The sequence below is a fragment of the Arvicanthis niloticus genome, chromosome 6 (genome assembly GCF_011762505.2).
Source record: "Arvicanthis niloticus isolate mArvNil1 chromosome 6, mArvNil1.pat.X, whole genome shotgun sequence".
In the NCBI taxonomy this organism is placed as follows: Eukaryota; Metazoa; Chordata; class Mammalia; order Rodentia; family Muridae; genus Arvicanthis; species Arvicanthis niloticus.
The window spans coordinates 103,334,583-103,361,734 of NC_047663.1; the positions used below are offsets into that span (position 1 = coordinate 103,334,583).

Consider the following 27,152-nt stretch of genomic DNA (forward strand, 5'->3'; position numbering starts at 1 on the left):
GATTTTTGGTGCAGGAAGAAGGGATTAAGGTCACCATAAAAGATAGGTCAAGGTACATGTCTTTTCTCTTTCTGGAAATTCCAAGCTTCCTGGAAACCTTATGAAATTTGTCTTTACGTTTCAACTTTGCTATTTTAAGTGGGAAATACCAGAAACTGGTTATTTATGGCATTTTTCAAAAGCTTTGCTTTCTGGCCTGTTATGTGGTAGGTGTATTTTTGTTGTATTGAGGAATGCTTTTGAACACCCCATCTCCTTGGAGCTGGGCTGGGCTTGGCTTACCAGCTTGCATGTGGAGTCCTGTAGGGGATGCTGTGATAGCCACAACCCTGGCGAAATTATGCAGGCATGTGTACACACAAGTGTGTTTATGCAACCATGTATACATGCTGATAAGTGTGTGCATGTGTGTGCGTGGAAAGGCAGGTTCTCATTTTGAGCTAGGGGGAATATCAAGCTGGTTTATGGGGGAACCAGCAATAGCATTCCAGGGAAGTGACAATATCAAGGTGAATATTCTGTAAACATACCACTGGCTTCTTGCTTGTTCTAAGGAGATGTGGTATGATGTTTAGAGGTAATTTCTTAATTATAATAAAACATAAAATACATGTTTTTCATAGATATTAACTTTATATCCAAAATAAAAGGAACCTTAGATCCTCACTGTAACCTAGATGAGTAAGAGTTATCGTCTAGCACTTCTTACTTTGCTTTGTTTTGTGACAGTGGCTCACTATGAATCCCAGGCTGGCCTCTCCAGTGCTAAGTACTGATGTGCCCCACCATATTCAGCCGTTACTACCATTTAAACAACACTGCTGGGTTAAGCTTGGGCTAGCCTGCTCCCAAAGCAGTTCCTTTCCTGTCATTCATTGGGGCGAGGATACCCACAGGTGCTGCCTGGTGCGAGGCAAGAGCACACTGTCTGCACTGAGGAGCTCGATCAGACAAAGCTGGATGAATCTAGTTGGGTGACTCAGATTCCCCAGGCTTTGGTGCCCCCCGTGTAGAAGCACCTTTCTCTAGGGCTGCCTGGTGATTTGGGTCCCCAGAGCTCAGGATTTTTAGGAGATGGAACAGAGAATCTTCCAAAAAAAATTTTTTTTCTAAATATTGGGTTTTAACAGTCACAGCAAAAAGTTAAGCGATGGGGACAACTTCCAACACCTTGGAACCCAGGGGGACTGGAAGAGGCTTTCCAAACACCACAGTCTGAAAGGCCAAGGCACAGCCACCTTCCCTGGCTCTAGGAGAGGTCTCTAAAACCAAAGAGAACACACAACAGTTCCTAAACATGAAGATGCTTTTATGCTTAAGTGAACTTAGTTCTGTCAGGCAAGAGCTGTGTTTATGTGTGCACTGCAGAGTTCCCTAGCCCATGCAAACAGTGGGCTAGTACTGATCTCATTCTTAAGCAAGCATACTTCCCAGGCTACTGGACATGGGATGCATGGTCTCTCTGAAAAAATAATCAGTGGGCTGGAACTGTGTTCTTATAAAATAGAAAACAAAATGTAACAGGTAGCCGAGCTAGGCAACCTCAGCTGCCTGTCCACCAGAAGTGAAGCTAGAGGGCATCGCCCTCCAGACAGGCCATGCCATCATTCCTTCCTTTGCTGATTTTTTTTCAGCTCTGCCAATGCAGCAGGGTGCATGATTATCTCATTTTGCAGAGGGAGAGACTGAGACTTCAGGTTAAAGGAGCTGCCGCAGGCCTCCCAGATGGGAAAGAGGGATTCGAACCCCCTTCATACCTGTGCAGTTTCCCTTCAAACCTGCTCTCTCAGTATAACACTCTGGTATTGTGTCCCCCTCTGTAAAATGGAGGGCAATACTGACTACAGCCATTCACTCTACTCCGAATGTGGCAGATCTTGGCTTAATGCTTCATTGACAAGACTGCTGCTGTTAGAATCCCTTGGAGGAAGGGTTCAGAGCATTTCCAGTTTACAGATAAGAAACAATGTTCCCTTTGTCTGAAAGTAAGCAAACCAAAACATAAAGGTTCAAGAAACAACCCCCTCACCTGTTGTGCATTAAAAATAAGACAAAAAATACAAGGCTGCTTTAGAGAACTGAGGACACCTTCAGCCTGGCGGTACTTGGGATGGCTGGAGGATGCATTTGCTGCTGCAGGAGCAATAGATGCCAGTTTGTGAGGAAGGAAAGAAGGAAGGAGAGAAGGGAGGAGGAATGTAAGGAAGAAGGGGAGAAGGGAGGGAAGGGAAGGAGAGAGAATGAAGGGAAGAGGGAGAGGGGAGGGAAGGTAAGAAGAGGGGAGAAAAGGGGAAGAAAGGGAAGGGGAGGAGAGGGAAAGGAAGGGAAGGGGATGGGAGAGGTGCTGTAGGAACTACGTCTACCAAAAATTGATGAGTGTTACCTGCCTGTGGTAGAGACCTTATGCCCCCTGCCCCACTTCAGTCCCCTGCTCCTTACATGCATACTCTCTTGGCCTAGAGTAAGAGGGAGACAATGTCAGACTCTGTGGAATATTTTCAGGCTCGTGTCAGAATCTCTGTCTGACCTAAACCTATCAGCCTTTGGCTGTACCAGTGGTAGTCATGGCCACCGGGAGATTGGCTCTGTTATACATGTTCATGATAAGCCCACAGCTGCTGTGAGACCCATGAATTAGCCTGTATTCCACAGTCCAGGTGGCTATGTGCAGATCCTATTCAGACCAGGTCTAGTGGCAGCTGCCATCTATCCTTCTGCTCATCCTTTAGCTGTTGGCTGTCCTGTCCTCTGGGATGCCTGGCCTATGCCTCCTCTTTCTCCTGCCAAAATTTTGAGCACAGTGAGAGGAAGATGCACTCTTTTCCTAAGCACTGGTGATAGTTCAGAAGCATCTCCTATTACTTGGGCCCAAGGCAAGGCAGCTAAGAGCTACTGTTTCCTGGGGGCTCTGAAATGCCACATAGTGTGCCCTACACATGGCATAATTTGTTCACAGAAACCAACAAAATGTAATCTCTTCTCCTTTGTGGATGTAGAAACTGAGGCAAGAGAGACATGATTCACTCAGGGTCAGTAGCTAGTGTACGACAAAAGCATAGTTTGACCCTATGATGTCTGTTTTGGAGGCAGAGCCTCCCTGAAGCTCATCCCAATGCAAAGATGCCCTGTCCCTTAATTGGTTGCCTACATGCCCACAGTGGGTTTTGTCTTACTTCACCATTGTTGTCAGGTCCCAAAGAAACCTGGGACATAGTTCACACCATGGACCACACATTGTACTACAGAGCTCTCTCTGCCTTATTCTCCAAGGGAGAATTCTCCAGGAGTCTGGGGACAGCTTATTTTTCATCCATAGCACTCTGATATTCCCAAGAGGCCTTCCAAGCCTCCCCTCCAAGACCTTAGCTAGAGCCACCCGATGACTTCCAAGTGTGCTAGGCTTCTGACAAATAGCTGTCTCAGGTTGCTCGCCCACATTCTCCAGGTCTCCTTTAGTTGAGCACTCCCTGGGCTCTCCTGGGTTCTCAGCCATAGCACTTCCAGCCAAGGGAGGAGCCACCTCTTACACAGACTCACTCTGTGGAACCTTACTAACCACTGCCCGAATGTCCAAGCTGTGGCCAATGCTCTTCATACCCTTCTTACCAACATTGCCCACCTGCCTCCTGGCACCATGTGCCTGCTCATTGTTGCAACCCTCAGCTTGCCAACATTACTACACCTACTCAGGGTCAGGTCCAAAAGAAACTCAGGACAAAGGGCTAACTGAGATGCCAATTAACATATCAAAGCAGATGCTACCTGCTAGGTTCTTCCAACAGCACAAGTACCTATTACTACAGAGTCCTCAGTATTTCTCACCCAAATCTCTCTATTCTAAACCTCTCTAGCCCTTCCCCCAGCTTCTCCTTTTTTATATAACCCAGCCATTTTGTGCTCTCTTGGTCCTCAGATGTTGGTTCCTAGTTCCCTCTCTTCCTCTCTCTTCTTCTTGTTCTTTCTTCTCTTCCTTCCTCTTCCCAACCTCCCTAAGTCATGGCCTGCTTTAGTCTGGGCCCTTCTAGATGCCTCTGCTGAACTCTCCCTCATATCTACAACAAAACCCTTCTCCTTGACCTTGAGTTGAAGGTAGGGAGCAGACACAAATCAAGTCAGGTGTTCTTTCTTTAGATAGAAACTATGCATTATCCAAAGCAATGCATTTCTGTCTTAGGTTGGTAAGGCTCTGTGCAGAATCTTACCTGTCCTTGGCTTGCTAGCTTGCTAATTTACTAACTCTGTCTGGGGGTCCATTTTCAGGTTCAATCCATGTACTTTGGCTGCCAACATGTTGATGTTGTTAAAGACAAGCTTTAACATGATGGGCAGAAATAAAAGTATTCCCAGGACAAAAAGGGCTAGCATGATCAAGCTATATATGCCATTCTTGAAGCTCAACCAAAATAGAAATACTGACCTCAGGCCATGGGTAATTTTTATCTGCAGTAACTGCTGCATCAGTGCTTAGCAGAGCATTATTCTTTAAATTTATAAGCTCACTATGTAAAGTTAAAACATCCAGAGAGGTGTTAGAATTATGCCAAATACACTGCAAGTGTCTTTAAACTTCTTCCTAATTATAATGACTACCACTGTAAATTTTAGAACTAACATGAATCCAATGGTATTTGGCATGACACTCAAGATGGCTCCTTACCCTTAAGTTCTGAACCTCCTTCCAATAATTTGAATAAGATAAAGAACATCAATCCATTGTTCCAAATGCCTATCTAAATCCTCTTGTATATTCAACACATTAGTAACACTTTTTTGCTAAATGGTTAACAAAAGTAGCTGTCTTAACTTCTTGTGTCAAAGCCATTGCAGAGGCAGTGGTGCTAGCAATTAACGCAGTTAAAGCTGTTATACCAGCAATAATCCCACTACCTTCTTACTTCTGCTTTAAGCCTGACTCACTTCTTTTAGTACTCACAAGCTATTTTTAGAATACCAAGGTTCTGTAATACTCAGGGCACTAGAACAAAAGTTGGTTGATAGACCTCTGTAACTGATATGCCGGATTTCAAAATACAAACACAACTAGAAGGTGTACAATCAATGCAACTTACATTAAATACTGTAGAAGAAACAAAAGTAATTTTAACTTGACAATGAAAAGAGCCTTAACACATGTACTAACACCTGTTTGAAATCCAGATCCCACCCTAACTTTATCTCTTGCTAACATAACATCATAGAAAACTGCAGCTAACTTCCAAATATGTCTCTGAAAATATCCAGAACCAGACTTCCAAATGAAGACTGTTATTTCCAATATTGGATTGATTTCTAGAACAGTCCATGATTTAGTCTGAATAACTGGTCACATTTAAGAACAATACAAGAGTTATTATAACTTTGGATAAGGCATATTTCATGACAGGTAAGAAAGACATTCTTGTCAGAATGACCTAAGTCAGGCTCAGTCTTGTTAATGAAATAAAAAAGGGGGAGAGGCAGAGAGCCTTTGGGGCTGCTTGGTAAGAATCTGACATGGGCCAAGGACAAGGAATTCAAGCAGGAATTTGATATTAGGCTAGAACAAAGAAGTAATTTTAGGTAGGAATCTAAATATTAGGCTAGAACAAGGAAGTAGGCTTTAGACATAAAAATGACTTTGGGCTAGGACAGGGAAGTAGGCTCAGATATTTTGATCATCCTAATAAGCCCTTAGAAACAGTGATCATGGGAGTGTTCATGTAATTGGGTTTAATGACTTGCTTGTTCTTGACTATTTGTGTTTATTGTGTTGCTTGTTCCTTGACTATTTGCATATATTGTATTGCTAGACCCTCAACCTAAAACTGACCTTAATACATTCATGTAATTAAAATGGTATAAAAGCAAAAAAGAGGAGGGAGGATGAAATAAGAGGTTCCAGGGATAGGAAATGGGGAAAGGGGATAACATCTGAAATGTAAATAAATAAAATATCCAATTAAAAAAAAAGAAACCGTGCTAGGCAGCTTTCTGCTCTGATAAGAAACAACTAGGATAGTACATTCATAAACAAAGGGTTCTCTGGACTCATTGTTTTAGGTCTGTGATCAGTTGACCTCATTGCTGTGAGCCTGAATGAAGCAGAATACCTCGGAAAGGGAGGGAGAAGAGATGGGGTCCTATAATCTTTTATGAAAGAATTCCCCTCAAGACCTTTCTCTTACTAGGCTCCACCACCTTCTAACAGCTTCATGCTTGGGACTAATCCTTTAATACATGGGTCTCTGCGAGAGATTGTAGATACATAATACAGAATTACGACAAATCCTAAGCTCCAAGTTAGTAAAGCCAGACCACTAGGAGCTTTCTTTGAAGCCTTGTTTCTGCAAAGATTCCTGGGGACCTCTGTACTGGTTCATTTTGATTGCCAACTGGAATAGATTTAGAATCACCCAGGGGACACAGCTCTGGGTATGTATGAGGGAGTTTCTGCAGGGGTTTAACTGAGGTGGAGTGACCATTGCTCAATGTAAGGAGCACCACTCATTGGGCAGGAACACAGACTGAATGAAAAAGGAGACAGGAAAAAGCCATTTGGGTAACAACACTCATCTCTCTGCTTCCAGATGGTAGATGTGGTATGTCCAGCTGACTCAGGTTCCTGATGCCATATGATAGAATGCACCCACAAATCGCAAGCCCAAATGAGTCCTTCCACTCTTCACCTGCTCTTTGTTAGCTATTGTATTCTAACAGGAAAAGTAACTATGACACTCACAGTATTGATATTTTTTGAGTCTTCCCATGGACCCTAGTTCACACTAAGTGCTTCCTAACAAGAAGATATATCAAGGCAACCAGGCCAATGAAATCAAGTTATTTGCCAGTCAGATTAAATGCTATGGTCAATAGCCTGGTCATAAAGGAGCCCTCAGTGCTGTGTTTCCCAATCTGAATACCTAGTGTGTCTTTCCTCTAGTTTGCCCTCTGGCTCTGAACCTACAAAATGGCATTTTGAGATCTCTTTGCTGAGGTTTGTTTATCTTTATGAAGTTTCTTAGAAGAAGTCATGGAGCCCCTAGGTCTCACAACCCTCCCATACCCTTCCACCCCCCACCACAGCAGCCAGCAAGCAGCTGGAGGCTAATGCTGAGTCTGTTCTCCTCCTGGACAGTCTTGTCCCTCCCTTCCCATCCTGCTGCTACAATCTCAAGCTCATTGTCTTTCCTTTCATCCTAGCCAGGGATCAATCAGATCATTAGCTTGTAATAACTCCTGCAGCCCTTGGCTGCCTGGCTTAGCTTCCCTTTGTCTCATATCCCTCCTCGTTTCTACTGTTTCTCTGAGTTCCAGAAAATTAAGTATCTTCAGCCTCCCAGTAGGGTGTGCTGGTTATCTCTATGCTCCACCTGCTGGTTGGATTTTCATTAAGGGGATGTGTGGCCTCCCTCTCAGCTTGCTCCAGGCATCTGCAGCATTTAATCAGCCTGAGTCAGAACTGCACCAGGCAATGAAGATAATTGTGTGAAGGGTATATCTCAGGATATACCTCAGGTCCTGGAATTCTAATATTTCCAAAGCTGTACTTGAATCCTAGAACCATGTCATTAAGAAGCATAATGTTTGAGGAAAAGTGCAAGGCCCAGTAACCTGACCAAGACCCCAAGAAGGGCAGCAGATTCACATACTGTGGACAGCAGCTATGCTTGGGAAGATTCCCTGTAATTGATGTATTGATCCTCACAGCTCTGGAGGAAGATGCTGTCTTATACTCATTTTATAGATGAGAAACTGGGACATAGAGAGGTTAAGTCACTATGCCTAGGCTTGCATAGTCACTGATAAATAGCTGATAGCGATATGACCTGGGCTCTCTTACAAGTGAGGATAGGGACAAATCAATGGTTTTAGGTCTAGTATCTATTATTACCAACTGTGTGGCCTAGAACAAATATTTGCCCTGATGGAGCCTCAGTTTCTCCATTTGTACAAAGGGGACAGTTATGTCTCCCTAGCAGTGCTATAGCAAAGGGCAAAATAGAAAGGCACATATGAAAATGGGTGGCTCTTTCCTTGAATCCCTGGCACTATGCTCTGAGGGAGGGTGAGGTACCATGATGGCTTCCCCTCCTTTGGATTCCTCTCTGAAAGCTCCTCTCCTGGGAGAAACTTAGGTGGAGGGCCTGTCCCAAGAGTCTCTAAAGATGGGCTGCCTTTGGATGTAGCTCTAATAAATCTGTAGGGCTGAGTAGTAGAGTGAGTGCTTGCCTAGTTATAAAGGAAGTCCTGGGTTCATTCCTTACACTACAGGCAAGTAATCCTAGCACTCATGGATAGATCAGAAGTTCAAGATTATCCTTGGCTACATAAGCCTGAAGGCCAGCCTGGGCTTCATGAGACCCTGTTTTAAAATTGAACAAGTCTAACTTTACCACTGTGCCCAAACTATATCATTCTTTTAATTAACAATCTGTGTCTTTCTCTTCCCTTTAACCTGTTAGGAGCTTCAAGCTGAGAGCAAAACAAAATACAGAGTATTTATGTAACATGTCTCAGCCACACTCTGCCCTGCTGCACTTTAATTTTAAATAGTATATCCCAGAATAGATCACTGGTGCTTGAGCCAAGTTTGAAAATGCTGGGCTGCATCCTGCCTTTTGAGAACTCGGGGTGTGTGTGTGTGTGTGTGTGTGTGTGTGTGTGTGTGTGTGTGTCCATGTGTGTGTGTCATGGTTTTATGTAGAGCAGATAGAGATAGGCAGTGAATGGCTCTACTCCTACCATCCTCAGCTCTGAGATTCACAAAGTCTGAGCTCACTCGACCTTACCAGTTCTTCTGTCTGGTGGCATGGTCCACTTGCCCCACATGAAGGGATACCCTTAATTATAGATGATCTAAAAAGCATCTCATTTGGACAAAAGATGAAAGAACTGGAGGAGCAGTAAGGGAACTGAGGAAGATCTGAAGAGAACAGGAGTGGATGGAGGAGCAAGAGAAAAGAGAGAAGGTAGGCCACAAGTTAGTTATATTTCTATTCTCATTTTGTTTGTTTTAAGGTTGAGTCTTCTTATGTAGTTCAGGATGGCCTCAAACACATGGTCCTCCTGCTCCAACTTCCTGAGTGCCAGGATCACTGGAGTATATTTTTGCCTTCATGCCTAACTCCCCTGAGGAATTTCTAAATGTTTTAGGGGTTGTGGGGTGAGTTTAGGTCAAATGAAGAGAGCTCAGGCCTGGAGCCGTGACACAGGGTGGGATGCAGCACAAGGTCAAAGGGTCAAACATCTCACAAAAAAATTGTCTAGGAGCTCAATGTGTTGGAATACATTTGTTATCACAGCATTTGGGAGACAGAGGCAAAAGGATGGTGAGTTGAAGATCAGCCAGGTCTATTTAGTAAGACCCTCTTCCCACACATAAACCCACAAAAACAACTCTCCAGTCTTTGAACTAGGATCTCGAACATGCCAGGTGAGTATTCTACCACTGAGCTATATCCCAAACTCAGTACTTTGATTTTGGTGTTGATACTTTGAAACACATATTGCAGCAGCAGACAAAGATGCCACAATGCTCACAAGAGTCTCGTTTGCAATAGAACACCCAAAGCAAACCCAGAAGCAACTCAAATCTTATCAGAGGTAGAGAGCACAAATTGTTTTGTGGCCTAGTTATATGTGGAAATAACCTACAGCCATGCATCAGCATCAGGCATGCACACAGTACATCTCACACACAAAGGATGCACTGAGGAGAACATGAAACATGAGACCCTATGACTATGAGAATCCCCAGAAGCTACATAAAAAGAGGTGAATGGTGGTGTTGGCAATGGCAATTCCCAGGGCTATAATTCTAGCCCTGGGAGGTTCAGACAAGAGGACCCCTAAGGTTTACCAGCCAGCCAGCCTAGCTTAATCAGTGAGATACAGGGCAATGAGAGAGCCTGTTTCATAAAATAAGGTAGGTGGCATCTGAGGAAGGACACTGAGGCTCCCCCCTGGCCTCCACATGCATGTGCACATTCAAAATCACAACAACAAAAAGCATGGCTGGTAAAAGACTTGTGTGAAGATGAAAATATATAAAAATCAAAGTCTATAATGATGCAAGCATCAATATGCATAGTGTGGGTTTAAAATAAAATATTAACATAAATGATTAGCCAGCTCATGGTAGAACTTACTGTAAGGGAATGTGGGAGCTGTGAGGGATGGGGTACAGTGCTTCTAGGTAAGTGCCTATGGCAGCCAGAGTAATCCTTCAGCAAAGTTTTCTCTGAGGGAACAAAGCTTGATTCAATGGGGCCAGCACTCCCTGTGACTGGCAAGAATCTCTGAACTCTTTTAACACTTAAGGGGTCAGAACTGATTGCTTCTGGCAATTAATTCCTGCTGATACCAGCAGGGGATTAGAAAAAGGAGGAATTTAACTATTTTGCCTGGTGGTGAGAAGCTCTCAGCTCTTTAACTTAGGGGCGTGGCAAGCTGGCAAGAGTCTTGAAGCTCATTAATTCTGTGATTTAGCAAGAAAGAAATGCCATGCATACACACACAGACACAACACCATAAAGCAGAAAGGCACTCTAACCCACAAGTTTCATCAATTTCACATGTGCACATTCATATATACACACATACCTACATACATATACACATGCCTATGTACATACACACACATACATACAAACATATATACATTTATATACATGCATTTGGTAGATGGAGCAAGGCTCCACAGAACTGGCTCCCACACTTTATTTTTGCTCTCAGCTTTTATACCTTTTCAGACAAAAGTTCTCTATGTAAGAAAAAAATTATCTTGCAGATAATATGTTACACAAGAGGGAGTTACACCAGGACAATTGATTTCATGGTTTTCTAAACATTTAAATTCCATAAGTTCATAGTAAGTTCAAAGCAATAGTTCATATCATAGGTCAATAAGGTTTAAGGAGTTATATCAGAATGGTTTATATGTCTTTCCCTTAAGACTTGTACCTGACTAAACATTCCTTATCTATTTTCTAGCTCTACAAGTTTCTTATAAGTTTAAAGCAATGTTTTACTTTTTTTGTAGGATGGTCATTTTTTATTGGATATTTTATTTATTTACAGTACAGATGTCATCTCCTTTCCCCATTTCCCCTCCCTAGAACCCCCTATACTATACCCCCTCTTCATTTATGCTTTTATACCATTTTGATTATATGCATGTAATAAGGTCAGTTTTAGGTTGTGGGTCTAGCAATACAATAGATGCAAATAGTCGAGGAACAAGCAATACAATAAACACAAGTAGTCAAAGAAAAAGCAAGGCATTAAACCCAGTTATGTGAACACTCCCATGATCACTGTTTCTAAAGGCTTATCAGGATGACCAGAGTATCTGAGCCTACTTCCCTATCCTAGCCCAAGGTCATTTTTTAATGTCTGAAGCCTACTTCCTTGTTCTAGCCTAAAATTTAGATTCCTGTCTGAAATTGCCTCTTTGTTCTGGCCTAATATTTAGATTCCTGCCTGAGATTACTTCTTTGTTGTAATCTATGATTTAGACTCCTACCTGAAATTACTTCTTCTAGCCTTGTCCTTGGCCAATGTCATATTCCTGCCAAGCAGCCCCTTTCCGTGTCCTTGGCCCATGTCAGTTTCTTGCCAAGCAGCCCCAGAGGCTCTCAACCTCTCCTTTTTTAAAATTTCGTTAACAAGACAGAGCCTGTTTTAGGTCGTTCTGACAAGAATGCCTTCCTTACCTGTCATGGAATATTCATTATCAAAGGCAATGAACTTCTGTCTTAGGTTGGTAAGGCTCTGTGCAGAATCTTACCCATCCTTGGCTTGCCAGGCTGTTAATCTAATAACTCTGTCTAGGGGTCCATTTTCAGGTTTAAACCATATACTTTGGCTGCCAACATGTTGATGTTGATAAAGATAAGCTTTAACATGATGGGCAGGAATAAAAGTATTCCCAGGACAAGAAGGGCTAGCCTAACCAAGCTATATATGCCATTCCTGAGGTTTGTCCAAAATGGAAATACTGAGCTCAGGCCATGGATAATTTTATCAGCATTATCTGCAGCATCAAAGGTCAACAGAGCAGCATTCTTTAAATTCATAATCTCACTATGCAAAGTTAACACACCCAGAGGGGTGTTAGGATTATGCCAAATATACTACAGGTATCTTTAAACTTTTTTCTAATTATGACAATCATTGTGAATTTCAAAAGTAACACTACTCCAATGATATTTGTCATAACACTTGGGATGGCTCCTAACTCTTGAACCCTGAACCTCATTCAGATAATTTGAATGGGTTATAGAGCATCATTCATGGTTCTGGATACCTATATAAATTCTTTTGTATACTCAATACATTAGTAACATTTTTTGCTAGATTGTTAACAAAAATAGTTGTTCTAACTCCTTGTGTCAATGCTATTGCATAAGCAGTGGTGCTAGCAATTAATGGAATTAAAGCTGTTATACCAGCAATAATCAAGCCTGCTACCCTCTTGCTTCTGCTTAAAGCCTAACTAACTTCTTCCAGCACTTGTAAGCTTTTATCAGAGAATGAAGGTTTTCTAATACTCAGGGCAGTGAGACGAAAGCTGGTTGATAGACCCCGTAAAAGACAAGCCAGGTTTCAACACACTAACATAATTGGAAATTATACAGTCAATGCAACATACAATAAATGCTGTAGAAGAGACAAAACCAATTTTAGCTTGACAATTAAGAGCCTTAACACATGCACTAACCCTTGTTTGAAATTCAGATCCTGTCCCAACATTATCTCTTGCTATCCTAACATCATAGTGAGCTACAGCTAACTCCCAAATATGTCCCTGACAAAGTCCAGATCCAGTCTTCCAAAAGTAGACTGTTATTTCCCAGATTGGATTGATTTCTAGACCACTACATGACTGAGTCCTAATAGCTGGGCATTTTTAAAGAAGAATACAAGAGACATAATTTCTCTTTTCGATTCTCTATCCCACAATGTCTAAAAACTTGAGGCAAGGCAGCTTGTCCCATCTGGGATATAGTCAAGCAAAGGTGAGTCAGGAACATATGTCCAATACAGCTCCCCAGTCACCCTTGTCAGGGCACTCAGCAAGCTCACAGATCAGCATCATTCTTTGTCTCAGCAACAGTATATCTCACCAATCTTTTTAAAGTTCCATGGGCCTCTTCCACAATACCTTGTCCTTGAGGATTATACAAAATTCCCATAATAAATTGTTGACAAAAAGTCTTGACTGTTCAACTACTATTGCCAGACCCACTATCTGTTTTTTTTTTTTATTGGATATTTTATTTATTTACCTTTCATTGATGTCTCCTTTTTCATTCCTTTCCAAAATGCCTTATCCCATTCCCCCTCCTCCAATTACTATGAGGGTGTGCTCCCACCATCTTCCCATTCCCGCCTCTCTGCTCTTGAATTCCCCAACACTAGGGAATCCAAACTTTCAGGCACCAAGGCCTTCCACTTCCGTTGATGCCTGACAAGGCCACCCTCAACTACCTATACAGGTGGAGCCATGAGTTCCTCTCTTGTGTTCTCAGGCTGGAGGTTTTAGAATGGCTATTTCAGCTTGTTTCTTAGGACCATTTGCTTGAAATATTGTTTTCCAGCCTTTTACTCCAAGGTAGTGTCTGTTTTTGTCACTGAGGTAGGTTTCCTGTAAGCAGAAAAATGCTGGTCCTGCTTAAGTATTCAGTCTGTTAGCCTATCTCTTTTTATTGGGGAATTGAGTCCATTAATGTTAAGAGATATTAAGGAGAGGAGATTGTTGCTTCCTGTTATTTTTGTTATTAGTCTTGGCATTGTTTGTATGGCTATCTTCTTTTGGATTTGTTGGAAGAGAGTTACTTTCTTGTTCTTTCTAGGATATAATTTCCCTCCTTGTATTAGAGCTTTCATGTGGGGAGCCGACAGAAGGCAGCTATCATCCTTGCAGCCATCTTGAGCCATATACCCTGACAAGAGACTTGTTTACAATAGCCTACAACAACTGAGCACACTCTGATAACATCTTGTTTTAGATACCCAGGATTTTCCCTTGGGTGTGTGAGACTTAAAGGTGTGATTTAGAGATAAGACCTAAGGGTGTAACTTAAAGGTGTGGCTTAGAAGTGAGACATATAAAAGGTGAAAGGAAGACAGAAGAAATTATTAGACACTTGTACTAGAGACAGGCACTTGGAAGAGAACTTAGAACTGGGAAAGAGACTAGCAACTGGAACTAGGATTAGGACCTGAGACTTGGTACTGGGAACTAGGGACTTGGAGAGAAGAAGAGAGACTGAAGAATAAAAGGGATCACACTGTCTGGTCTCCATTCCTCATGTCTGTCCTCACTCTCTCTCTTGCTGAACCCCGACCTGACCCACAGACCAGAGCAGCCTGGGGCAGTGCGGCCTGTAACAGTTTAGCCCCCAAGGCTTTTGGCAGTGCGGGTTCCAACATTGATAGAGCAGTCCCTGACATTTTGGCCCCCAAGTGTGGGGCAGAGCAATTTGAAACATTTTCCCACTGTTATTCTTTGCGGTGCTGGGTTTATGGAAAGGTATTGTGTAAATTTGGTTTTGTCGTGGAATATCTTGGTTTCCCCATATATAGTAATTGAGAATTTTGCTGGGTATAGTAGCCTGGGCTGGCATTTGTGTTCTCTTAGAGTCTGTATAACATCTGTCCAGTATCTTCTCGCTTTTATAGTATCTGGTGAGAAGTCTGGTGTAATTCTGATAGGTCTGCCTTTATATGTAACTTGGCCTTTTTCCCTTACTGCATTTAATATTCTTAACATTTAATATTCTTTGTTTTGTGCATTTGGTGTTTTGATTATTATGTGACGGGAGGTATCTCTTTTCTGGTCTAGTATATTTCTGGTCTAGCATTCTGTAGGCTTCTTGTATGTTTATGGGCATCTCTTTCTTTAGGTTAGGGAAGTTTTCTTCTATAACTTTGTTGAAGATATTTACTGGCTCTTTAAGTTGGGAATCTTCACTCTCTTCTATACCTATTGTTTTTAGGTTTGGTCTTCTCATTGTGGCCTGGATTTCCTGAATGTTTTGTGTTAAGAACTTTTTGCATTTTGCCTTTTTTTGACAGTTGTGTCAATATTTTCTATGATATCTTCTACACTTGAGATTCTCTCTTCTATCTCTTGTATTCTGTTGGTGATGCTTGTGTCTATGACTCCTGATTTCTTTCCTAGGTTTACTATCTCTAGGGTAGTCTCCCTTTGTGGTTTCTTTGAGAAAGAAACTGTCTCAAGAGGAGAGGGGAAATGTCTCATCAAAGGGGGAGTCCTAGAACAAGGGTCAGGGAAGGACAGGGTTAGCTTCGAGCTCAAGAAATCTTTCCTGGGACCATGTGGATGGTTACTTTGACCAGTGAGGGATGGGGGAGCTTACCAGTTCTAGGCTAGGCTAGTGTGCATGGATATCCTTTGGTAGCTGGCCTGATGCAAACCTGCAAATTTCTATAACCGAGTCGTAGCACCAATGATGTTTATAAAAAGATAAAGAGATAAAGAGAGTATGTTCTGTGTGTGTGTGTGTGTGGAGAGGTTGGGGGAAGGGCATGTCTCAGCAGGCTCATGCAGAGGCATCTCTTCCCCCTGAGGGACCAGCCACACACTGGTATAGTATAGAATAGAGTTTTTTCAGGGCATGGGGAGGGGAGCCGGGAGGGTAGTAGAGGGAGAGGGAGGGAGAGGGAGAGTAGAGAAGCAGAGGAGTAGAGGCCGGCCATGACCACATGGAGAGAGGGGGAAGGGGTAGGATAGGGGTGAGGGGACAGAGAGAAGCTACAAGCAAGAGAGAGAGAGAGAGAGAGAGAGAGAGAGAGAGAGAGAGAGAGAAAGGAGGGGGCAAGCAGCCCCTTTTATGGTGGGCCAGGCCTAGCTGGCTGTTGCCAGGTAACTGTGGAGGTGGAGTTTAGACAGAATACTAACACTGGGAGCCTGGCTTCCTCTGGGTTCTGTGAGATTGGGTGCTGCCACCTGGGATCTGCTCAGTGCTCAGGCCCAGACTGCAAGATACCTTTTTTTGCTTTTCCTCTTCCTCTCTCCAACCCGGAAAATCCTAGTGCTTCTATGAGGAGATGGAAGGCAGAGGATCCTCAGGATCTCACAGGCCAGCTAGACTGGCACAAGCAGTTTTGAATAGCAAATAAACCTATCTTACACAAGGCATAAGGCAAGAGGTTGTTCTTGGACTTCCACAAGCACACTATGGCATAAGCACACCTGTACTCACACATAGAAATACACACACACACACACATACACACACATACACACACACACACGTGTGCATGCACACACACACATGCACATACATGTACATACACATTAAAAACATAAGAGGCAAGAAGGAAATCAACTCTAGCATAATATGGTTAGCCCAGGTGATTCAAACATCTTGAGTCTAACACCAGGCAGTTTAATTTATACATATTTAAGTGCAGCACAAATTTGAAAAAAAAAAAGTTTCCTGGTAACAATTATCACAATCCCATATGTATGTACAATAAAGCTTAAGGCATGACTACATTGAAACTCTTTTGCAAAGTACATGTGACCTTTACCATGAAGATGGGTTCTATACCTTAAGGATCTGGCATGGTCTCTGACCAGGATAACATAGATATCAGCAGGCTATAAAGTACACATGACATCTCCCTTAAGGATGGGTTTTATTGACTGAAAGGCAATGCTCAAGATAAAGGTACACCTATAAGCCCAGCTCCTCAGTGCTGCTGACTGAGCTCTGACCATCAAACTGGTTCCTTCATTAATGAGTTGAATAATTTTTTAAAGGGGTTCTTAAATCTTGAAAATACAAACTACCTCAGCAGAAACACAGCTCCACCAGATTCCATTGAGTTCTCTAAGCATACACAGAGTGTTTTGTATGCAAGTTGTTCTACTGACTACTTGAGGAAACACAACAGACTGCTCCCATAGGTCAGGATTTCAGAATGACCCCTAGGGAGATAAGATATATAAAAATTGCCTCTTCCATTAGAAGAAAAAGTGCAACCAGGACCTGACAAGGCACTCAGAGGTCAGCCAAGGCATTGTTCTAATAAATTCAGATAATTTTACAGGTTGTCAACATCACAAAAGACCATACTAAGACAGTGATAAATCAAAACAAAAATGGAATTACATCCCAAACATGTTTGAACATAAAGATGTGAGAGCATCGTTAAAGCTACAGAAACAGACAAACATTTGTCCTCATCTGGTTTGTGTTTTACAACAAAATACCTAATACTGAATTTCATATACATCTACACATACATACACATACATATACATGAGGTTTATTTGTTGTTTCATGATTCATATAGCTAGGGCACAAAATGGGTATCTGTTGAGGGCCCCTCCCTATGTCCCTACATGGCATATGGCATCACATAGTACAAACATATGAGACGGTTCTAAAGTCACATGGTAAGAGAGGATGACACTGGAGAAGCCCAGCTCAGCCTTCAAAACAACCATTACCATGAGACCCAACCCACTCCTTAAGACTTAGCATTAATCCTTTCCAACTAGGGTCATTTCTATTAACTACCTTTAGGTTCTACCTCTTCAGAGCTTTACTCCCTTTTAACTTCTTTAGATTAGGGGAATCAAGTTTCTAGAGCATAAAGTTTCAGGAAACAAGCCATATTCAAACCATAATAATGTCTATATCCTGACCTGATTGGCTACTGGTCTCTGCCTCCTTTCAGGCTTGCTCTTTGCAGTTTCTATAGTAACTTTTTATTGGACTTGCTTACCTAATGTGTGAGTGTTTTGCCTGCATGTGTGTAGTCACAGCACACATGTATGTGTTTATAGCATATATGTATGTATTTACAGCACATGTGTATTTACACCACACATGTATCTACAGTACATTTGTGTGTATTTATAGCATACATGCATGTGTTTACAGTATATATGTGTTTGCTGCCTGTGGAAGTCAGAAGAACAGTTGCTGAGAATTGGACCTAGATTCTTGGCAAGAGCAACATGTGCTCTTAACAGCTGAGCCATCTCTCCAGCCCCTTAAATACATTGTAATTGAAATAGAATTATTTCACTTTCCCCACTTTTTTCTCCCTCTAGCTCCTTCCAGGTACTCTTCCTCCAACCCTTTCCATGCTCCCCCCTTGTGTGGTCTCTGCAACCAGCAAGGCCAGAAAGGTCACAATTGGTCAGAGATAAGAAGTCGGTTCAGTTCAACATGATTCAGGAGCAAGTACTGGTTCAAAATTCAAGAGTCTGACCCCTAATAGTTTATATTTAGGCTTAAACAGCACAGCACAATCTGGTGAAATTAACTTCACCCATGTGCAGAGTAAAGCCTAGAACATGACTACATTGAAACTCGTTGTAAAGTGCATGTGATATCTTCTATAAAAATAAGTTCTATAGATTGAAAAAAACCAAATTCATGATAAGGGTCTGGGGAAGGATCTTGTGTAGACTCAGCCACACAGATAGTGCAAAGGTCACCAGATTACACATCATCTCCATTCCCTGTGTGTTTAGTGTTCCTGGTTTCCCCAGGTGCTTACCTGTGAGCACAAGATTATTTTTGAGCAACAAACAATTTATAATGGTTCTATTTTGTTAAACCGTGATTCTCAATTCCACGTCTTGATTAATTTGTTAATATTTTTGCTATAATATCAGTAGTTTACTAATCATATAGGTTATCTTTGAGACTTCTCTTTGTATTTCTGAACTGGCAATTAAAAACCCTAAAAACAATTCTTAGCATAGTAAAACATCATATTGTCTCCTATTACAGGTGTACCTTTTATCCTCCCCGACAAAAGGCATTTGGATTCTGCATTGGCATGCTGAGAATTAATGTGTGATATGTCCATCAAACATGATAGCATAATTTTGGGGTCAATAGTATTGTGTCCTTGTTGTTTCCTCAAAGTTTGGGCTTGAGAAGTTAAAATCTTGATGTTTCCCCAAGAATCTGGCCTACTGTTCCTTTTGAGATGTCTCCTCTTAGTGGGTTCATTTGTCTAGTAGTTTTCAGAATGCTGTCCTGGTTGAATGCATCAGAGTGGGAGACATATAGGACTTTATTCGTTTTCTGGAGAACCACAACCATAATCTTGCCCTGATATTAAATGGATATTGGGTTCTCTCTATTGATTAGTTTCTAGATCTTCTGATTTAACATATACGTTAGGTCATGGTTCCTTTAGAGCAAAATGCTTCGGGGCAACAGAAAAAGCATTATTTCTGGGGCTGGAGAGATGGCTCAGCAATTAAAAGCACTGACTGCTCTTCTAGAGGACCGGGGTTCAATTCCCAGCGCCTGCATGATAGCTCACAAATGTCTGTAACTCCCTCATACAGACAAACCACCAATAAATAAAAATGAAATAAAATGAATTTTAAAGAAGCACTATTCTTTAAGGTGAAAAAATTTAAAGTTAGCATATCTAAATGTAGCATACTATGTGGGAATTTTTATTTATATATACATATATATGTGTGTGCGCACACACACATATATATGTACACACACAAAAAAATTGTCACTTAAGTATTTGATGGTGTTGTTCCACAATAGGTTGACCCTGTGGATTGTAAGAGCTTTAAATAACATGATTAATATTTTATAAATTGCAAAATTCTTTAAAGTGTTTACTAGTATTAGCAGGACCACTATCAATTTTTAGTTGTAATGTGAGTCTCAGAGAAAAATATATATAAAGAGCTATTTGAGAAAGTCAAGTTCTAGGTATGATACACTGGTATTTTCCTGGAGCCCTTTAAGTTCCATGCCACACTGGGGCTATATTCTTCAGCTGACTAGTTAGAGAGAGGCACTGTGCACACATGTAGTACATGCATAGCACTGGTCTCTACACACTAAACAGCAAACAGAAACATCTCTTAGTTCTAGATGTCAAACTAACATGAGAACCAGTCGCTGTTAATTATGCTCTAGAAACTTGTAACACTGTATAAAAATATGCCTTTAGTAATAGGGTGGGCTCTCACAAGCTTCCTCCAACTTCCTTCCTTGTCAGAATCTGATCATTTATATCAGACCAAGGGCAAGCACAAAACAGGTGTTCAAAGCAATAGATAGGCCAAGATCCCTTGGGCACCCAGACCAAGTGCCCAATATAGTCACCTAGATGAATCTAGTAGAGCAACACCCGTCCCCCTGATAAAAGCCTTTTCCCCCCCCCAAGACCCTTGTTGGTTCTGGCCATCAAGAGCACTCTTCAGGACTAAAGAGCAAGAGAAGATACCAAAAAGAAAGAATGTTCCCTCAGACATGGGGACACCATCAATTGACCAGGCTGTAGTCAAAAGCAGTATAGGGTTACTTCTGACCAGATTGGACTGAGTCCTTCATGTGGCAGAAGGTAAGGGGCACCTGAAAGCTTATGCCAGATTCCATTGGCAGATCTTGAGAGAGTTACATGAGACCCCACTAATTTTGACCAAGGCACATGAGGTTAAGCAGGGATCTGATGAGTTGCCCACAGCCTTTCTAGACTAGCTCACAGAGACATTCTGTCAGTATAGGCAAGGCTATTAGATACCAGGAAAAAAAAGCTTTAAGGGCTAGAGGGACTACAAGTCATGAAAAGGTTTAGTGTAAGTTGCTGAGGAAATCTAACATATCAGGGAGAAAGAAAAAGAACAGAGAAAGAGAAAGAAAGAAGATAAAAGAAAGATGAGAAAAAAGAAAGGTGACAGAAAAGGAATTTATAGAAAAGCTTGGCTATAGTAGTTAAGAGAGCAGAAAAGAGAGACTCCAATCAAAGGGAGATAGAAAACTCCTTGAAAAAGACCAGTGTGCACATTGCAAGTAAAGGAGTCAGCTGCTGAGCCTGAGAGTGCCCTAACAAATAGAAGCCAGGGTCAGGAAATCCCAGACCTAGAGAAAAACATCCCTGAACGGCAAATGTATTAGCTCTGTGTGAAGACGGCGATTGGGATAGATGGGGCTTGGACCCACCCAACTCTTGGTGGACATAGGGACTCAACACTCAGTCCTCCTCCAAGATGATGGCCCCGTTTCCAAGAAAAGATCTTGGTTCCAAAGAGCCACTGATACCAAAATATATTCATGGACTACCCAAAAATTGGTGGACCAAGAGATGGACTGGGTATCTCATTCATTTATGGTCATCCCAGACTGTCCCTACCCTTTGTTGGGTTGAGACTTACTCCCCAGTATGGGGGCCCAGATACACTCCTACTCAAAGGGCTGCAACTAACTGGCCCAAAAGGAGAACCCACGGGTAGAGGAAAACTTCTTCTACTGACCCCTGCCGGGAGCTGAGACAACCTGCTTTACAAGACGGGAGCAGTTTTCTCCATCCTGGTCAGAGACAAATGTCACAAATGCCATCTGGGCTGAACTTCTACTCCCCACTCTTGAGTTCGTCAGTGCAGAAAGCAGCCTTAGAACTTGGGGCCGCCAAGAAAATCAACATCTGCATGGACAGCAGGTATGCCTTTGCCATAGCCCATGTCCACAGGGCTATATACCAAGAGAGAGGACTGCTCACATCAGAAAAAAATCTTAGATCTCTTGGATGCCCTGATGAAGCCAGAAACTGTGAGTATTCATTGCCCAGGACACCAGAAGGGAGGAGACTCAGTGGCCCGAGGCAATAACCAGAAAGATCAAGTGGCTTAAAAATGACTATACAGGAGCCTGTCCCAGTTATGGGCCTACAAGAGACACCCACTGGAGATTGAGACTAGATTAAGAGATGAGCTCACTTAAAACACACAGAAAAGGAAAGGACTCAGATTGCTAGCCACCCTGCCAACTATCACCTAGAGAAAAAGGGGCAATGGTGCACACAAGAAGAGAAAACTATACTCCCAAGAAAACAAACAAAAGACTTTCTAGGCTAAATGCACAGATAGACTCTTGAAAAATAAGCACATCCAAGCAGTTCAGAGATCTGAGGTGTATAATGAACTTCAGGTTTTTGGGCCAGAGAGATAGTAAGATATTAGAAGAAATCTTCCCAAAGTTTCAAGTGCCAGAGATAATTAGATCAGATAATGATCTTGCTTTTGTTTCTAAGTTAAGTCAGGAATTGTCAGAGATATTGGGGACTAATTGGAAGCTCCATTGTTTGTACTGTCCCCAGAGCTCAGAGCAGGTAGAAAGAAGGAACAGAACCCTAAAAAAAGACCTTAACTAAATTTCCCTCGGAAATTGGCACTGGCTGGGGGGTGTCCCTTGTTCTGTCCCTGTTCCAAACCTGGAACACCCCTCTTGTGTGGGACCCCAACTCCCTTGACTCCAGCTCTTGACTCATTTCCCCCCCCCCGAGAAATGACTTTTCAGGCTAATAAAAGGCTGTTCCTGGTGCTGTTGATCATCCTGACCTCCATTGAAGTAGTTGGAGTAACTTCCTGACTTCACATAACTCAGACCAGCACCTGTGCCTGATGCTAACTGGAGAGCAGTCAGACACCTGAGCAACTGCTTCAAGCTCAAGATCACCTGCTGTTCTACAAGGTCAAAGAGCAGCAGGCCTTGACTCCTGAGATATTCCCACCCTAGAGGCACAGGGGTAGAGATTACCCAAATGTCAGAAATAAGAGACTTTTGAATCTAAACTGTGTCCCAGATGCAGCCTTAGAGGGAGGGGCTTAGGGTAAATGCAGCTTGTGATTCCAGGATTGAAATCACCTGCAAGAAAAAGTGGGGAATGTAGGACTTTTGGGTCTCATTTAAATTTAAGATTAAAAGAATCCCAGTGTCCCAGGACACATCCCAGGAGGGGCGCATTTCTTAATCAGAGGACACTTGCTGGATTAACATTCAGAAGAGGGAGAGGCTGATTAACATTACTCAGACCATAGGGAAGGGGACCCACCTGCAGGTGGGGAAGGCCCAGAACACAGAGACACATTCTAGGATGGAAGGTGGTCAGGAAGCAAGACCCTTAATGTAATAAACCTAGGCAAATGGAAGAAAGTAATGTGTGAATCTGGAATCTGAGTCAATCTTTGTGATTGCCCCTGTGTGCTCTGTATAAGAACTACTCCCAGCCTTTCTTCGGGGCTCTCTTGCCAGCATGTGAGCGAGTCCAGGTGCACCAGTATCATTAAACCTCATGTTGTTGCAGCGAATCCTCTGTTCATGTGTGATTCTCGGGGAGCACATCCCCTGGTTTGCATCTTAGAATCCAACATTCCAACACTTTTAGATAAACTACCATGGCTCCTTTCTGAATGGCTGCCCAGTGACCTCCAAGTGAGACTGAGATGGCTCCTTTTTGAGGGACTGAGGCATCTCAGAGAAGAGGGACTTTGTTGGCTCTGCCCAGAAAGACTGTGTAGACTCTTCTTCACAGAGGGACTGTGTCCTCTTCTCTCCAGATGGTCTACAAGGGCTTCTCCCTGAGTGCCTGTGAGAGCTCCTCCCTGAGAGCAAAGGTTCCTTCCTGAGGGACTGCAAGTGCTCTTCCATGAGCGCCTGTGAGGACCCCTCCCTGAGGGACTTCGAGGACTTCTCCTCGAGGGACTGTGAGTGAAGTGTTTGTAAAAAGATAAAGAGATAAAGAGTATGTTCTGTGGGTGTGTGGAGAGGTATGGAGGAAGGGGATGTCTCAGCAGACCCATGTAGAGGCATCTCTTCCCCCTGAGGGACCAGTTACACACCAGTATAGTATAGAATAGAGTTTATTGAGGGCATAGGAGAGGGGAGCCAGGAGGGTAGTAGAGGCAGAGAGAGAGAGAGAGAGAGAGAGAGAGAGAGAGAGAGAGAGAGAGAGTAGAGAAGTAGAGGAGCAGAGAAGTAGAGGCCAGCCATGACCACATGGAGAGAGGGGGAAGGGAAAGGGGAGGGTGAGGGGACAGAGAGAAGCTAGAGGAAAGACATCAAGAGAGTAAGAGATTAAAAGAATGAGAGAGGAGGGGGCAATCAGCCCCTTTTATAGTGGGCCAGGCCTACCTGGCTGTTGCCAAGTAACTGTGAAGGTGGAGTTTAGACAGAATACTAACAGGGAGCACTTCTCCTTGAGAAACTGCGAGCACTTCTCCTCGAGGGACTGTGAGGACTTCTCTTTAAATGACTTCGAAAACTTCCAGAGGGACTGTGAGGGCTCCTCCCTGAAGAACTTCAAAAGCTACTCCATGAGGGACTGTGATGGCTACTCCTGGAGTGATTTTGAGGGTGCCTCATTGAGAGACTGCGAGGGTTCCTCCTTGAGGGGCTGCAAGAAATTCTTCTTTAGTGACTGAAGGGTCCTCCTTGAGGGACTTTGAGGGCTCCTTCTTGAGAAACTGTGGCCTCTCCCCTTAAAGAGACTGTGATGATTCCTCTTGGAAAGACTTCTAGGGGTTCTGTCAGAAGGACTGCTATGCCTTCTCCAAGGACTGTGATTTCTCCTCTTAGACTTCGCCAATGAGTTCTCTGTGGAAGCCTGTGATGGGTCCTTTCAAATGGCCTCTTACATAGGGTTCTCTCTCTGAAGAAGCCTTGTTCTTCCTTGTGTATGGGTTCCTTTCCAAAGTGACTCCATAGCATTGCTTTCAAGAGTGGGTTAGATACAATCCTCTCTTAGGCCTGAAATTTGGCTCCTACTTTAGAAGAGTTTTTAAACTCTAGACTGAATATTTCACCACTACAGCCTTTCTTTGCTCTACTGCAAACATTTTGAACTCGGTTCAAAGGTTCTGGGACTGAAGTAGCTTGGTTAAAGACATCTCTTCCACAAACCACGGACTTCTGCAATTGTAAGGGTCTGGGTAGGAAAGGGCTCGCTTGTTTGGGTTGTTGAGCTTGTCTACAGTGCTCACTTGCTCCCTGCAACTTGTCCTTTTGCTTAGGGGTTGAGAATGTTGACCTGTGCCCAACAACTGGTGTTCTGGCTCCTTTGCTATCTCCCATTATTGAATCCTTGGCTCTTTGAGGTGCAAGTTTTTGCTTGACCACAAATTATCTAGCCTCACCTTGTACTCAAGTTTCTGTCTGGTAAATGTCACAATTCTATGTGTTCCTCAGAATCCCTGCTTTAGGCCATGAAAAAGCAGTGGGATGAATTTGGGCTGGGAGAATTTCTTAGGTTGTCTCTTGGAAGGAACAGTGCTTGTTTGGGTGGTTTGAATTCTGCTTCTTGGCAGACTCCTCAGTGTTCTAGGACGACTGTCTTTTGTTTTTGTACTGAGTTTGTAGAGCCTTGTGTTTTCCGTTTTAGGTCCCTTGGTGATTTTCTTCACTGGATATGTTAATACATAGGTCTTTCTGGGGCTTGATTTAACCCATTTTTCATCCCGATTGTTTTCATAATCACTCTCTGATATGGCGTGAACCTGACAGAATTCATAGTCTTTGGCTGTTGTTGTTGTTTTTTGTTTTGTTTTTTTGTTTTTGTTTTTTTGGTTTTTTGTTTTTGTCACACGACAGTGGCTATGCCATTGCTTTTGATGAGTGTGAACTTGTACAAAAGCAGGAGACAGGGAAGATCTGGACTGGAAATCTCTTCTAGGACTAGGACTCTTGGAAGCCAGCATAGAGTATCTAGCTTTCCTTCGAGATGGTGATGCAGCACTCTTCAGTGGATCTGCTGTGTTTCTTGCAGCATAGTTTGAGACTTAAGGTCTTTTCCCAGTTTGTAATCTAAATCCAAGATGCAACCAAGTCTCACCATGGTGTTCAGGGGTGCTTAAAAGGTGGAGCTGTGGGTAGATAAGAAGGTACAGCCCAAAAGCAGAGTGTAACTTAAAACAGCAATTCAATCCTGGATTTTGGCCACATTGTAAGTAGATGGGATACTTTAGAACAAGACCTGATGATAGAGGTGGAGGGACATTGTGGGGTATTTGAGTTCTTATGAGTTTTCCTGACATTTTTAGCTGTAGTTCTTTTAGCAGTTGGAGCTGTTCTGAGATATTGGTCTTGGACTGGGAGAGAGAACTTGTCTTGAGGGAATGCTGAGATTCAAAACTTCCTAGTCAGTGAACCACATGGTGAGATTTTACTCTGCTCCCTGGAAACAGAATCTTCCCTAGTGTAAAGTATCTCAAGAGTAGACTCTGATTTCATCAAGGCAGGAAACCGGGCCCCGGTACATGACACAGACACATGCTCAGTGACTTCCTGGAATATATCGCTGCGCTTTGAGCTTGTTTTCTTTACTCCTAATCTAGTACCAGAGTATTGCTGTGTTATAGAAGATGTGGAGCTGCGTGTCTACATCTTTAAAAACATTTTTCTCCTTACTGTGACATAAAATATGTCTCTGAATATAGTTTTTAACCACTGAAGTCTGAGAAATTGTAGCTGCCAGCAGCTACAGGAAACTGGGTTCACCTGAGAGGAAGCCTGGGAATGAATGGGAATGGAGGGCGAGAGAAATGTGGGGCCAAGACAAAGTATTCTGATCAAGGCCCAAAGTTTAATATTTTGCTTTCACATATAAAGGGTCTCTTCTCGGTTCAGCCCAGGGGCTGCGCAAGGAGAAAGTAGCCAGAAGGTGTCAAAGCAAGTTCAGCAGGCAGTCCATTCTTCTATCTCCAGTAGCAGACTGCAGGGCACCAGGGCCAGCAATGCCCTCCTCCTAGGCCCTACTGTTGTTCGGTCTATTGTGGTAAATGGCTCGCAGGCCTGCTCAGGCCTGGGGGAAGGGTACAGTTCCCCCCTTAATTTTTTAAGATGGCAGTGCCAATATCTGGACAGGGCACAATATTTCATCCTGTCTAGGGTCTAGAGTGGCTGAGCGACCGTGCCTGGCTTAGGTTGGCGTTTATATTACTCTTATATTACCCGTCATTGAGGAAATCATACATAGCATATTGATGTATGCCTCTGCCTTAGGTTTATAGGAGCTAAAAATTACTCCTATAATTCTCATCATTGAGGAAAACATACATAGCATAATGATGTATGCCTCTGTCTTAGGTTTATAGGAGCTCAAAACACTCTTACCTGTTATTGACTAACCGGCCATCATTGGCACACTCTTTAGACCAAGAACACATTCAGACCAAAGGACCTGTGGGCATGCACTAGATGCAGCTCTTCACAGCAATATGTAACTGCCAGGATGAATAGCTGAGCTTTCTGAGAGCAATCCTGTGTGAGGGCAATCAATCTGCTTAAAATACAAGGTTCAAAGGTTAAAAGCAACATGATTATCCAAGCAATGTAGAAAATAACGTTGAGAACAGATATGTTCCA

General features: G+C 42.8%; 1 protein-coding gene across 2 annotated transcripts in view; it reads left to right on the plus strand.

Annotated features, from left to right (window-relative positions):
- Bmerb1 (bMERB domain containing 1) overlaps positions 1 to 27,152 on the plus strand; it is a 185,915-nt gene that overhangs the window by 74,287 nt on the left and 84,476 nt on the right. The gene's annotated exons all lie outside the window — the stretch shown is intronic.